This window comes from Ambystoma mexicanum, chromosome 4q (genome assembly GCF_040938575.1).
Source record: "Ambystoma mexicanum isolate Mex_15411 chromosome 4q, UKY_AmexF1_1, whole genome shotgun sequence".
In the NCBI taxonomy this organism is placed as follows: Eukaryota; Metazoa; Chordata; class Amphibia; order Caudata; family Ambystomatidae; genus Ambystoma; species Ambystoma mexicanum.
Genome location: NC_090928.1, coordinates 1,315,236,438 through 1,315,252,229, shown reverse-complemented (window position 1 = coordinate 1,315,252,229; position 15,792 = coordinate 1,315,236,438). Strand labels below are relative to the sequence as shown.

General features: G+C 51.9%; 1 protein-coding gene across 1 annotated transcript in view; it reads left to right on the top strand.

The window, feature by feature from the left end:
- The first annotated feature begins 246 nt into the window (after window positions 1–246).
- Window positions 247–15,792, top strand: part of LOC138468430 (zinc finger protein 585A-like) — a 375,431-nt gene continuing 359,885 nt past the window's right edge. The window contains exons 1-2 of the mRNA XM_069608989.1: window positions 247–338; window positions 7,603–7,726. The gene's annotated coding sequence lies outside the window, so the exon portion shown is untranslated. The remainder of the gene's footprint in view (window positions 339–7,602; window positions 7,727–15,792) is intronic.

The window sequence follows — 15,792 nt, the reverse complement described above, 5'->3', positions numbered from 1 at the left end:
CACGTTCTGCGCATCCTGTAATGTGCATGCTCCAATGATCGGTGTCTCTGCAGTGCGCAGCCTCTGATGGTCGGTGTCTCTGCGTAGCGCATGCTCTAATACTCGGTGTCTCTGCACTGCGCATGCTGTGCTGGTCGGTGTCTCTGCACTGCGCATGCTCTGCTGGTCGGTGTCTCTGCAATGCGCATGCTCTGATGCTCGGTGTCTATGCTCTGCTGGTCGGTGTCTCTGCACTGCGCATGTCCATTGACCGTCCGGCTCTCCGGATTCGCCGCTGGAGACGGCTTGAACGTTCACTCCGTCGGCTGCGTCTCGGGACTGGGACGCCCGCCCGCCAGGTGCGCTACGCTGCCCACGTGACTCCTCAGCTCGCTTTCACGTGATTATTGTGGTTCTCGTGGGGTGCGGGGAGGGGAAGGGGCTCTGGAGCCACATACCTCGGATCTAGGGGCACACAGCAGCCACGGCTCTAGGGGCACACAGCAGCCACGTCTCTAGGGGCTCACAGCAGCCACGGCTCTAGGGGCACACAGCAGCCACGTCTCTAGGGGCTCACAGCAGCCACGGCTCTAGGGGCTCACAGCAGCCACGTCTCTAGGGGCTCACAGCAGCCACGGCTCTAGGGGCTCACAGCAGCCACGGCTCTAGGGGCGCACAGCACACAGCAGCCACGGCTCTAGGGGCTCACAGCAGCCACAGCTCTAGGGGCTCACAGCAGCCACGGCTCTAGGGGCGCACAGCAGCCACAGCTCTAGGGGCTCACAGCAGCCACGGCTCTAGGGGCGCACAGCACACAGCAGCCACGGCTCTAAGGGCACCCAGCACACAGGAGCCACGGCTCTAGGGGCGCACAGCACACAGCAGCCACGGCTCTAAGGGCACCCAGCACACAGCAGACACGGCTCTAAGGGCACCCAGCACACAGCAGCCACAGCTCTAGGGGCTCACAGCAGCCACGGCTCTAGGGGCGCACAGCACACAGCAGCCACGGCTCTAAGGGCACACAGCAGCCACGGCTCTAAGGGCACCCAGCACACAGCAGCCACGGCTCTAGGGGGCACACAGCAGCCACGGCTCTAGGGGCTGACAGCAGCCACGGCTCTAGGGGCGCACAGCACACAGCAGCCACGGCTCTATGGGCTCACAGCAGCCACAGCTCTAGGGGCTCACAGCAGCCACAGCTCTAGGGGCTCACAGCAGCCACGGCTCTAGGGGCGCACAGCAGCCACGGCTCTAGGGGCGCACAGCACACAGCAGCCACGGCTCTAGGGGCGCACAGCACACAGCAGCCACTGCTCTAGGGGGCACCCAGCACACAGCAGCCACGGCTCTAGGGGCTCACAGCAGCCACGGCTCTAGGGGCGCACAGCACACAGCAGCCACAGCTCTAGGGGCACACAGCAGCCACGGCTCTAGGGGCTCACAGCAGCCACGGCTCTAGGGGCGCACAGCACACAGCAGCCACGGCTCTAGGGGCTCACAGCAGCCACGGCTCTAGGGGCGCACAGCACACAGCAGCCACAGCTCTAGGGGCACACAGCAGCCACGGCTCTAGGGGCTCACAGCAGCCACGGCTCTAGGGGCGCACAGCACACAGCAGCCACGGCTCTAGGGGCTCACAGCAGCCACGGCTCTAGGGGCGCACAGCACACAGCAGCCACGGCTCTAAGGGCACCCAGCACACAGCAGCCACGGCTCTAAGGGCACCCAGCACACAGCAGCCACAGCTCTAGGGGCTCACAGCAGCCACGGCTCTAGGGGCACACAGCAGCCACGGCTCTAGGGGCGCACAGCACACAGCAGCCACAGCTCTAGGGGCACACAGCAGCCACGGCTCTAGGGGCTCACAGCAGCCACGGCTCTAGGGGCGCACAGCACACAGCAGCCACAGCTCTAGGGGCACACAGCAGCCACGGCTCTAGGGGCTCACAGCAGCCACGGCTCTAGGGGCGCACAGCACACAGCAGCCACGGCTCTAGGGGCTCACAGCAGCCACAGCTCTAGGGGCGCACAGCACACAGCAGCCACGGCTCTAAGGGCACCCAGCACACAGGAGCCACGGCTCTAGGGGCGCACAGCACACAGCAGCCATGGCTCTAAGGGCACCCAGCACACAGCAGCCACGGCTCTAAGGGCACACAGCAGCCACGTCTCTAGGGGCTCACAGCAGCCACGGCTCTAGGGGCACACAGCAGCCACGTCTCTAGGGGCTCACAGCAGCCACGGCTCTAGGGGCTCACAGCAGCCACGTCTCTAGGGGCTCACAGCAGCCACGGCTCTAGGGGCTCACAGCAGCCACGGCTCTAGGGGCGCACAGCACACAGCAGCCACGGCTCTAGGGGCTCACAGCAGCCACAGCTCTAGGGGCTCACAGCAGCCACGGCTCTAGGGGCGCACAGCAGCCACAGCTCTAGGGGCTCACAGCAGCCACGGCTCTAGGGGCGCACAGCACACAGCAGCCACGGCTCTAAGGGCACCCAGCACACAGGAGCCACGGCTCTAGGGGCGCACAGCACACAGCAGCCACGGCTCTAAGGGCACCCAGCACACAGCAGACACGGCTCTAAGGGCACCCAGCACACAGCAGCCACAGCTCTAGGGGCTCACAGCAGCCACGGCTCTAGGGGCGCACAGCAGCCACAGCTCTAGGGGCTCACAGCAGCCACGGCTCTAGGGGCGCACAGCACACAGCAGCCACGGCTCTAAGGGCACCCAGCACACAGGAGCCACGGCTCTAGGGGCGCACAGCACACAGCAGCCACGGCTCTAAGGGCACCCAGCACACAGCAGACACGGCTTTAAGGGCACCCAGCACACAGCAGCCACAGCTCTAGGGGCTCACAGCAGCCACGGCTCTAGGGGCGCACAGCACACAGCAGCCACGACTCTAGGGGCTCACAGCAGCCACGGCTCTAGGGGCACACAGCACACAGCAGCCACGGCTCTAGGGGCACACAGCAGCCACGGCTCTAGGGGCACACAGCAGCCACGGCTCTAGGGGCGCGCAGCACACAGCAGCCACGTCTCTAAGGGCACCCAGCACACAGCAGCCACAGCTCTAGGGGCTCACAGCAGCCACGGCTCTAGGGGCGCACAGCACACAGCAGCCACGGCTCTAGGGGCTCACAGCAGCCACGGCTCTAGGGGCGCACTGCACACAGCAGCCACGGCTCTAGGGGCACACAGCAGCCACGGTTCTAGGGGCACACAGCAGCCACGGCTCTAGGGGCGCACAGCACACAGCAGCCACGGCTCTAAGGGCACCCAGCACACAGCAGCCACGGCTCTAGGGGCGCACAGCAGCCACGGCTCTAAGGGCACACAGCAGCCACGGCTCTAAGGTCACCCAGCACACAGCAGCCACAGCTCTAGGGGCTCACAGCGCTATTGGCGCCATGGCTCATACCGGTAAAATACCGGCACCGCCTTGGCGGAAAGGGGATTTACCGCCCCATTCCAAGGTTGGAGGGGCGGTAACTCCCCTTTCCGCCATTGCCCTTCCCCATTCCCATTTCTGCCCCATAGGGCTCTATGGGAATGGGGAAGGCAATAATTACGGCACCGCAATTTTGCAGTGCCGTAATTAGCTCCGAGGTCCCTTAGCGGGTTGGATTTTAACGCCTGCAAATAGCATGCGTTAAATCCCCCAACCCGCAAAGGGACCTCGTAGTAAGGCGGTAGGGATTTACCGGTATTTTACCAGTACCGGTAAATCCCTACCGCCATCCTTGTAATGAGGCCCATAGTCTTAGAGCACAAGAGACATCTATGAGTCATAGATCTATGTTAATGCCGACTTGCTGCCTAAACACATGTGTCCCATCCGCTGAACTGCTCTAATCTGATATGTTCGAATCAGTGAGCAGCAGTGTTGAGCAGCCATTGTGTATTACTGTAACCACATGAAAAGCAGGGCAGGGATATATTCCTGCATTCTTCCATTCAAATAGAGTTACGGCCTTGTCATAAAGTATGGAGCACGTTGGAACAGGCTCACCTTTAAGCCAGACTTGGCTTATGTCAGTACCGATTAGCCCCTATGGGGTGATGCTAGTTGGTGAACCGCGTCATCAACTGGCTCCGTAGCCATAAAACAGCCAAATGGTGTTAGCCACTATTTGCAAAAAAACATTTCCAGAGTCAGCAGCCGCATGCCGTCGTGGATGCACCTCGATGTGTTACCACGACAGTCAGTGCAGCCGCTGGTGCGGTATGTGTGCACCAGACGTGGCGTTCACTTCCTGAACCCCGTAAAGTATTGGTGGCCACCAAGATGGAGACGAGAGATGGAGGCAGAAAGAAGGAGAAAATGGAAAAGGGCAAACGTTTCCTTACCTTGTTCACGGTAGAAAAATGCATCTGTTCCGCGGGGCACTCGCTCGCTCAGTCGCAAGCACAGGAATACGGGACCATGTACGAGTCTGCGTGTGGTTTGTTCCGGCGGCCCTTGCATGTATCCCGAATGTTTGGAAGCTGGCCTCCCAGCTGCTATCGCTTCCTGAAATAGTGGAAACCTGAGAGTCACGTGATCTCTACTCGCGGTCATGTGACGTAGGATCCAACGAGTGGTTTCTTAAAGAGATAGTAAACCTTGTATGTTACTCCATGTGTGTTCAGCAATGGGAGCCTGATAGTACAAAAAAGGAGGGAAGAAGGAAAAAGGGGGGGGATGGAGGGGAAAGGAAGAGAAAACAACTCTCCCTCCAAAGGGGGAGGGGGGTTTCGGGACACTCAAGCAGATCCTACTGTCGCGGTCCGTATATATCTGGCTATACAATCACTACCACCGTGTTATGATGCTTGTATCCTGGGAAGGATAGCAAAAGTTGACCATATGTCTCATGAAGCACTTATGAGTAAAGGAGGGCATAAGCTTGGACTCCACACAATATCAACCTAAGCAAGGCATTGTGTGTTCAATCTCGATCAAGATGGGACCATCAGAGCACTGTACCTGTAAAGGTGTGTGATGTCCTTACCCCTAAACCGGCCCCTTTATATTCAAGCAAGGCCCCAGGTCGTGCCCCAGCTGGGGCACCCACATTAAAAAGGGCAGAGGGACATCTATGTACCTTCAAGTAATGCAGTGGAGCCATTCTTCTTGGTGATTCAGACCCTTGTGATAACTATCAGTCTGGTACATCCACCATTGTTCCCGTTGGGAGAGTCTTGCTGCAATATTGAGTCGATCCGTCCCTACAGCACGTTGAGAGTCTTGCTGCAGTATTGAGTCGATCCGTCCCTACAACACGTTCCAGCACCCACTACTTAAAGTCGTCGCAATTGTGTCCACACTCCATTGTGTCCACACTCCAAAAAGTGTGATACTAGTGGGGCATTACAGTTTTTATAGGTCTTGCTGTTTTTCCTATATATGATTTCTTACATGGGCATATAATAACATAAATCACGTTGGTGGAGTTGTATGAAGTGTGTTGTTTGAGGGACCATGATCTCTCATTAATGATGACTGTGGAGCAGGCTGAAGTTGATTTGCATGCGTTGCAGAACCCGCATGGAAAGTGTCCTAGTATTGGTTGAAAACCCCATTGCGAATGAATGGTTGCTTGCTGGGGGACAGTTTTCATACAATCTGCTTGTGAGAGCCAGCCCTTGAGATTTCTGCCCTTTTTAAAAGCGAACAGCGGGCGCTCTAGACCAGGATTGTTAAGTTGGAGAAGATGCCAGTGTTTGTTTATCATATTTTTCAACTCTTTGTGATAAGAGTTAAAGGTAGTAGCGCATACAATGCGTTGATTAGTGATATCTGGCCTATTCTGCCCGGTGAGTAGGGTATCACGGTGTTGGTATCTGGCTCTTTTACGAGTCTGTTTCAATAGGTATAGGGGGTACCCTCTAGCCATCAATCTCTTGGAGATAATGCCAGCTTGTATAGAATAGTCACTGGTTCTAGTGCAATTTCGCCTGGCTCTCAGAAACTGCCCATAGGGGATACTCTCCCTCAGGGCCTGAGGGTGAAAGCTATCAAATCGTAAAATGGTATTCCGATCTGTTTCTTTACGAAACAAATCCACAAAAATGCGGTCTGTGTCAATCTTAATGGCCAGATCCAGAAATGGAAGTGAATTGTTGCTGGTTGACATAGTAAACTTTATATGTGGATTCAAGGTGTTAATCCATGGGAGAAAGGCAGTATAGTCGCCCTTTGTTGTATCCCAGACAATAATTATATCATCTATATACCTCTTATAGAGACGCATGGCCGAGAGAAAGGGGTTGGAATCATGTAGAATGAGAGACTTCTCAAACTGCCATATATACAAGATCGCATAATAGGGGCGAAAGCCGCCCCCATCGCCGTGCCCTTGACCTGTAAATAGTATGTATTCTTAAAGCGCACAGCAGCCACGGCTCTGGGGGCACACAGCAGCCACGGCTCTGGGGGCACACAGCAGCCACGGCTCTAGGGGCACACAACAGCCACGGCTCTAGGGGCACCCAGCACACAGCAGCCACAGTTCTAGGGGCACAAAGCAGCCACGGCTCTAGGGGCACACAGCAGCCACGGCTCTTGGGGCACACAGCAGCCACGGCTCTTGGGGCACACAGCAGCCACGGCTCTAGGGGCACACAGCATCCACGGCTCTAGGGGCACACAACAGCCACGGCTTTAGGGGCACACAACAGCTACGGCTCTAGGGGCACACAGCACCCAGCAGCCACAGCTCTAAGGGCACCCAGCACACAGCAGCCACGGCTCTAGGGGCACAAAGCAGCCACGGCTCTAGGGGCACCCAGCACACAGCAGCCACGGCTCTTGGGGCACACAGCAGCCACAGCTCTAGGGGCACACAGCAGCCACGGCTCTACGGGCACCCAACACACAGCAGCCACAGCTCTAGGGGCACACAGCAGCCACGGCTCTAGGGGCACCCGCCAGACAGCAACCACAGCTCTAGGGGCACCCAGGCCGGAGTTGCACCCACATGACCGTGATCACATGGCAGAGACATGCCATGGGGGCGGTGTTGCCCAGCAGGGGCACTGTCCAAATGCAGGGCCACGTGACAGGGCCTCAGCAGGCTGCGCCACACCAGCGTGGTGCCCATGAACAAAGGATGCAGGAGTCAGCTTGGGATCGACTGACGAACCGGAAGCGGCTCATTCTTTTCATTAAGTTAGTCACATGTTTGGCACCATGTTACGATTACATGAGTCTTGGGAGCTACCATTCTCCCGGGAGGCGTGACACATAACACTCCTCCTTTTTCATAACAACCAAACAACATAACAGGCGTGACGGGTTGCTACGGGAGTGGCAGTGTGTTTTACTGCTGGCGGGGGCTTTATGTGTTTGGCGTCGGGGAGGCTAACAGTGGTACGTGTGTGGTGGGTGCTCCTGTCTGCCAATATGAGTGAGCAATACTCAGGAGAAGGCGAGTGCAATTTACTTGCCTAACCTCTGGGTTTTCAATGCAGTTTTTGGTCCCGTCCAATACTCCAACCGATTGGCTACCGGCAGCAGTCTTTTACAGTCAATCGGGTGGAAGTGTTGGTGGGACCGCAAGCGGCGCACACTACATGAGCCCGCTGCTTGTGGGCAGCTTTTACTCATTGCTTTTTTTAATCCTTACCTTGCAGGACTGCACCGTGACTGAGTTGATCTGCAGATTCCACCGCCAGAGCCAGCCCACCCGGCCTCCTGCTGCTGTCCATGTGCCGTGCCTGAGATTGGGAGCCCGGAACCGAGGATCACCTAATTCAAGTAAGTGGATTAGTCTCTGCGGCAGTCACTGTAACGCTTACAGCAAATTGGCAAACATAATGCAGACTGGAGCAAAAAAAATGTGCGTTTACTTCGCTTTCATTATTTTTGCCCAGTTTGCCATGGCTCAAGTCGAGGGTACAGGTAGAGCCCACCCATTTTTTTCAGAGGGTGTATTCATTCCCCCCAACTAAAATGAGAAACATTTCGAAGGACCTCTTTGAATTCCTTAATTAAAGCCGAACTCAGGTGTGGGGTGCAAGATGGAGAAAGGGCTGCTCCCGGGCGGGGTGATGCATTGGGCAGTAAGGGTACCCTTGGGTCTGCAGGGGTTGGTGGTGGTGTATCTGACAAGGGGGCCCTTAGGACTGGAGGGGGAGAAGTGAGGGAGAAAGATTACGAGGGGGATGTGGGAAAGAGAAATTGGGGGCGGGTGGTGGTCACCAGTCTCTGGTAGATGGTTTGGCGGTAGCCTGTGTTGATGATGGGGGCAGAAAGATGGGATCGCATGGGGATGAAAGCGGGGTGCTCCTTCGTAGTACATCCCATGTGGATCGGAGGGTGGAGGACAGTGGGTTTCTGGTGGTGTCCAGCAGTAGGTAGGTGAGTCTGGGTTTGAACCTATGGAGGTAGAGTTGTGTTGGCAGATGTGTAGCGAGGCAGGACACACCAGGTAAGATTATGGGCCTCATTACACGGACGGATGGCGGTAAGGATTTACCGGTACCGGTAAATCCTTACCACCTTACTACGAGGTCCATTTGCGGGTTGGGGGATTTAACGCCTGCTTTTTGCTTTTTGTAGGCGTTAAAAACCAACCCGCAAAGGGACCCAGGGAGCTAATTACGGTACCGCAATTTGCGGTACCGTAATTAGAGCCTCCCCCATTCCCATTGAGCCCTATGGGGCGAAAATGGGAATGGGGAAGGGCAATGGTGGAAGTGGGAATTACCACCCCGCCAACCTTGGAATGGGGCGGTAATTCCCCTTTCCGCCAAGGCGGTGCCAGTATTTTACCGGCATGAACCATGGCGCTAATAGCGCCATGGTTCTCCGCCATCCGTGTAATGAGGCCCTATATGTAGATTTATTTGAGCATCAATCAGACAGATAGTTGAGACCCCCAACCAGCACAGCATCAGATCTCCAACTGCCTCAAATACAATACATAACAAGTGCCTAAATTCCATAGCAGTGCATTGTGACATCAACCGTGCAATGACCAATGACAGCACATCATGAATGCTCACCATCCCCATAGCAACACTTAACATTCCCCTAGTACTGTCAACCCATATATATAACACCCCCCCTTATCCGAAATAACAAAAAAAATTACAAATGAAACCTAAATTTAACATAGCATAGAACAAATGATGGAAATATCAACATAACATCAACAGGCATTACACCGTTGGCATGGTACAAGGATCATTTGTGATACCTACTTTCTTATCTTCGCAACTCTTGATAAATTCCACATTTGGCCGCTTTCTATCCTAACGGCCCCCTTCAACACATGGACTACTCTAACAGGATCAGAATACAACAGATCTCCCTTCCTATTTATCACAGGTTTCCGTATTCTGATCCAATCACCTACCTCAACTGTTGTTGCCTTCCTCATGGGAGTTTTCTCATTCATCTTCTTGACCCATTTTCCCTTTTGTTCTTCCATCCTTTTCTTCACTTCCTCTACCACTTCATTCGTTTCCCTCACTCTACCCAGACAAGCAGGTGACATCACAGTGTTTCCCTTTCGCCCCCTCATCAGTTCGAAGAGACTTACCCCCGTTTCAGCATTTGGGGCCATCCGCAAAGCATACAGACGCTCTTTGACAGCAACACTACGGTCGCTACCACATGCACTTGCTCCTCAAATCCCTTCTATTATACATCGATTCATTCTCTCAACCCTACCATCTTCTTGTGCAGTATCCCACATTTGAACACATATTCTTGAAATAATTTACCCTTGAATTGTGGACCATTGTCTGTGAGGAGGCTCCTTGGCAATCCCTCCATCTCAAAGACATTCGCTAAAAACTCCACAACGGATTGACTTGTAACATCCCTCAATATTTTAAACTCCGTCCACCTTGAAAAAATATCTATCAAGGCAATAACAAACCTTCCTCGTCCCTTACCCATATCAACAGGACCAAGAATATCAATGGCAAGATCCTGCCAGACACCTTCTGGTACCATCGTTTTTCTCACTGGCTGCACCACAGCTGAAATGTTTTTTCCTGATCTGATGCAAACTGCACATTCACCAACTGCTCTCTCGATTTCACGGTCACAACACGGCCACCAATAATCAGCCTTTATAACATCCTTTGTCTTGCAGACGCCCACGTGACCACAGTGGGCAATTTCCACCAACCTTCTTCCCAAACTCCCAGGAACAACCAACTTGTCCCACCGATATAGTACGCCATCTCTCACAGACAATTACAATCTCACTTCCCACAATGATCTTTCCTCTCCCGACAACAATCTCTTCCGGCCAACCTTCCCTGACAAAACCCATAACACGCCTCCATCTGTCGTCAGACTGGAAAGCTTCAACCCACTCTTCCTTCTGTATCACCCTTTCCGTAGTAGCAAATACCATATTTCCAACATCACCACATTTATCACCCTCCCCATCATCGCTACCCTCCACTATCAATCTTGAAGCATAATCCGCTTGTACACTGCTTTTACCAGGAACAACTTCCATATTAAATTTAAGACATTGTAACCTAGTTACCCAGCAGGCAACTCTCCTTGAAACTTTATCAAGACCTTTATTTTCAAAAATTGCCTTTAACGGTCCATGGTCAGTTCTCAAAGTGAATTCCTGACCCCACACAACATTTTTAAGTTTCTCAATTCCCCAATGACACGCTAAGGCCTCCTTTTCTAGAACCGAGTAATTCAACTCAGCCCCTTTCAACATCCGGGAAGCATGTAACACCACACCTTCAGTACCATCCGCTCCCACTTGGGACATAACAATGCCAATCCCCATTTCGCTAGCATCTACCGATAGAATAGTCCTCTTCCTGGTGTCGTACATAGCTAATGGTTTCGCCATATCGATTCTCAATTTTATTTCTTCAAATTCCTTTTGGCAGCTCCTATCCCAATCAAACTCAACACCTTTCTTTAACAAAGCTCTCAAATTTGTTACTTTATCCGCAAAGTTTTCTACAAAACGATGATAGAATTCTATGGTACCTAAAATGATCTCAATTCTGCCTTGTTTCTCGGAACTTGCATTCTTCTTATCCCATCAACCAAATCTCTCCTTGGTTTAAGGCCTCCCTCCGATATTTCATGGCCCAAATACTCCACTGTACGGGTGCAAAAGACACACTTCTGTGCTCGTAACGTAATTCCACGATCTTTGGCCCTCATTACAACCCCGGCGCTAAACCATGGCGCTATTAGCACCATGGTTGGTGCCGGTGTTGTAACGAGTCCGCCATGGTGAAATGGGGAAATACCGCCCCATTCCAAGGTTGGCGGGGCGGTATTTCCCCATTTCACCATGGCCCTTCCCCATTCCCGCTCCGTAGGGCTCAATGGGACTGGGGAAGGTGCTAAGTACGGTACCGCAAATTGCGGTACCGTAATTAGCACCGAGGTCCCTTTGCGGCACCCTACTTTAACGGCTGATAAAACCAGCCGTTAAGGTCGGGTCCCGCAAAGAGACCTCATAATCAGGCGTTAAGGGTTTAACGGCGCCGACACCTTTTACGGCGCTGTTAAACCCTTAACGCCAGGGTCGTAATGACCCACTTTGACTATCTTTAGGACCACTTCCACTTTTTCCCTCAATGCCTCCTCAGTTTTCCCACACACTAACACATCGTCTTGGAAGCACCAGACATCACTCACTCCCTTTAGTAACTTGTCCATCACTTTTTGAAACACCGATGAAGCAGATATTAGCCCAAACGAAATGCGTTGGAATTGATATATCCCCTCATAAGTAATAAATGCTGTAAGTTTCCGCGATTCAACATCTAAATCAATTTGATGATATGCACTTGCCATATCTAGCTTTGCGAAGAACCTAGAATCACCAATTCGACTCAGTAATTCGCCCATATTGGGAAGTGGGTGTCGGTCAGCTATAACACACTTATTTAATTCCCTCAAGTCTATACAAACTCTCAATTCTCCACTAGGCTTTCTTACCACCACAACTGGGGAAATCAACTCTACAGCATTAGCTGGTTCAATGTTACCCGCCTTTTCCAATTTCATTAGTTTGTCCTTCACAGCATCACGCATTGTCATAGGCAACGGTCTGAGTTTTGCACATACAGGCTTACTCCCATCCCTCAACGTAATTTTGTGTACCATACCCCTGAGATATCCTACCCCATTATTGAAGACTTTGGGATATTTCCCTATCAAGTCATTGCCAACATCTCCCACTTTGCCAGCTATTACCAATATTCAGGACTTGTTCTTCGCTATTAGGATCCAGTTTGATGCCCAATCCTCTTTGTTCTCTCCACCCGAGTAAGGTTTCCCCTTTCTTTGTAACATATATTTTGCCATATGTCGTTCTCCCTTTAAAACTGAAATGAGCCATGCAGCATCCCAACAACTTTATTTTCCCACCATTATAATCTCCAGGATTCTTATCAGATGGGATTAAATCTTCCATTCGACCATGTACTATGTCTTCATAGGTAACCCTCGACATCAGTGTAATCTTTGAGCACGAGTCCGCTAACATTCTTACTTCTTGTCCATTCACCTTAACCCACGCAGCAGGATGTTCGCACTCATCACTCTCCGAACATTTTACCATATTAACTGTGACCACCTCATTCTCGGACTCTTCACCTTCTCCTGACGACCCGACCTCACAATCCTCAACAAACATGGTCCCCTTTGCCCCACTAATACGATAATTCTTACAGCTGTTTTCAAAATGCCCCCACTTCTTACATTTATTGCAATTTGCTCGTCGGCCAAGACATATTGGCGAAGTTGATAAATGGCATGCACTTCCACACCTAAAACATAAACGTTCATCTCTTCTTGGACCTCTATGCGCAACATCCTTCTGTGTATTTTTATTACTCAGTAGAGCTTGACTTGCCCCACTCTTGCTCTGAGCAATGTCATTCCCTCTTACATGCTTGTTTCTCGATTTTCTTTTTTCCTTAGTACCCCCTTTCTTACTGTCACCAATCTTCAAAACTTCAATAGGCTGCAAAGATTTTGACTCTTTAGTACTCAATTTTGCCACACACTGTAAAGTGTGTTCTATCCTCTTAGCAATACTTATAACTTCATCTAAATTGGGATCATCCTTCAGCCACACCTCCTCCCTGATGTTATCATTTGAACAATGTAACATGAACTGATCCCTTATATGTTCGTCCAACAACCCACCAAATTTGCAATTCAATGACAAGTGGCTCAAAGCTGTAATATATTCTTCTACTGTCTCGCCATCATGTTGGAATCTCATTCCAAAATGGTATTGTTCCAACACAGTGTTGATTTTTGACTCAAAATGTTTATCTAGTTTAAGCAAAGCATAGTCAAAGTCATTACCACCCCCTTCCATGTCCAATTCCGCAACATCAGGCAGTGTTTCATAAATTCTTTGCCCTTCATAGCCCAAAAAGTGCATTAACATGGATACCTTCCTCTCCCTAGACATTCCATTGCCACAAGTTGCCTTAACATAATGTAAAAATCCCCTTTTCCATGGGCCCCACTTGATTCTAGGTGGGCCTGGGGTAGGCATGAACATTTGCGGCCCAGGGACACCAGACATAGCCATGTTAACAGTATCCTCTATAGCTTGTTGTGCTCTTCTTCACACGTACCACCCGAAAATTTTATTCCATTTCTCCAGCCTTAACAGAAAACACTGACTTAACACTACACCCGTATGTACCCAAATACAACGTGCAGACGTAGTCAGCAAATAATGCTTCTTTGTAAAGATGCCACGTTCCTCCTCACCTGGACCAATGTCAGTAAGTTACACCTTTTACTTCAGTCGGATAACACGTTGGCGCCTTCCCAAACGGGCCCTGGGCGGGTGGTGAATCTCCTTGATGCTTCCCAAGATCAGAGCATGGTTCCAACACTCTGAGGCAAGCTGCGTCCAAACCAACGAAAAAAAAAAGTGATGCTGTCACGTGACCAGGTACGCACTCGCCGTCAATGTACCAAATGTGCATCACGTAAGAAGGCGTTACGTCTCCAGGAGGAGGAGACCGGAATCGCCCACACCTCGCAGCGCACCGAGACAATCCGCTCGATCCAGATACGACTCGTTGAGACCAACAACACTCCCCGCTCCGTTCCGCACTCGCGGCGTCACTCCGGCAGACAGTCCCGTGGCAACGCATCAGCTGTGTCCTGCAACCTGCAACATAAGTCACCGGCGGTCGCGTCGCAACCCAACAACACCTGGGGTCGGAATCCACAGACCTCTGCCCCCGCAGGTATCGGGCAACGTCACACAGTGCCTGCCACACCGTACAAAGAGCAAGCAGCGATCCACTCTTCCAGGACTGCAACGTTTTGCCGGGTTGGGGGGTCTCAGGACCAGTACTCCTTCACCATCAAGGCTAGCGGGGGCTCTCCTCACCGCTCCTGAGTGCTCCTCATTCTTCCATCCCATCATCGTCGCCAATGTAGCGAGGCAGGACACACCAGGTAAGACTATATGTAGATTTATTTGAGCATAAATCAGACAGATAGTTGAGACCCCCAACCAGCACAGCAACAGATCTCCAACTGCCTCAAATACAATACATAACAAGTGCCAAAGTTCCATAGCAGTGCATTGTGACCTCAACCGTGCAATGACCAATGACAGCACATCATGAATGCTCACCATCCCCATAGCAACACTTAACATTCCCCTAGTACTGTCAACCCATATATAAAACAAGTTGGTTATAAAGTCGGCAAAGCCCGATCAGGATCTTATTGGAGTTAGACCCTTTGTGGTATCAGAGTGGGTCCGGAAAGGGATTGGTGCTGTGCAGTCTGTCTAGGTAATCAATGGGGGCATTTGTTGGTTAATGGTGTGGGTCAGGAGACCAGGAACAAGGCATTGGATTTGGGCTGTCCTGGGAGACATCCTGTTTCAGTGTTGTGTGTAAGGGGGTGATTTATGGGGTAACTCTGTGTGTGCCTAATAAGGATATTGTGAGTTCCTTGTAGGAGTTGGGGTTTTTGGCGGTGTGGCGGTTGGGTAGGAAAGGCCCTGATGGGGGTTAATTTCTACGACGGTGGCTATTCGGTTTGGGGGGTGTGAAGTGCCGGAGCACGTATTTTTGGGGATCAGTGTTTTAGGGTGAAGCCATATGTTCCAGCCCCTCTTCAGTGATATAAGTGTACGGAGTATGGCCACGTGGTTGGTGGTGGTCCCCATGATATTAGGGATTGTGTCTCGGTATGTACACCAAAGTGTTGCAAATGTGGTGGGGATCATGATGCTTCCTTTCGGGGGTGTGTTGCGCAGGTGGAGGCCTGTAAGGTTGTGTGTACGAACGTGAGCATAACATCAGTTATGCTGCAGCAGTTCCTATGGTTCGGGCGGAGCGAGTTCTTGTGGTGGATAGTCCTGCTGTAGTGCTGAAGCAGGCGGGGGAGGTTCATTCTTTGTGGTTGAGGTGGTGATTGGCGGGGGTGACATTATCAGAATGGCGTATTTGTTGTGTTTTATTATAGCAACTATTAATATGACCCCAGAGTGTCAGTCAAAATTGGACAGGTTGCAGGCAGTGGTGAAGGCCGCAAACATGTATTTAAACATTGGAAATATCACAGATGAGGATATTCGTAGGCTGATGAGTGGTGATGACGTCCCCTGTGAGGGTTTGGTGGTATGAGGTTTTGGCAATGGAACGCGAGGAGTTTGTTGGGGAATGGGCTTCAAGTTTCATTCATGGGAATGGTTCAAGAAGGAGTTGTTGAGGGTGGGTGATGTTGACGTTGTGTGTGTTCAGGAGACGTGGATGAGAGGGTATTCATTTCTGTTTTCCGGGGTATGTGTTGTTTAGGAAGGATAGAGTGGCGGGCCG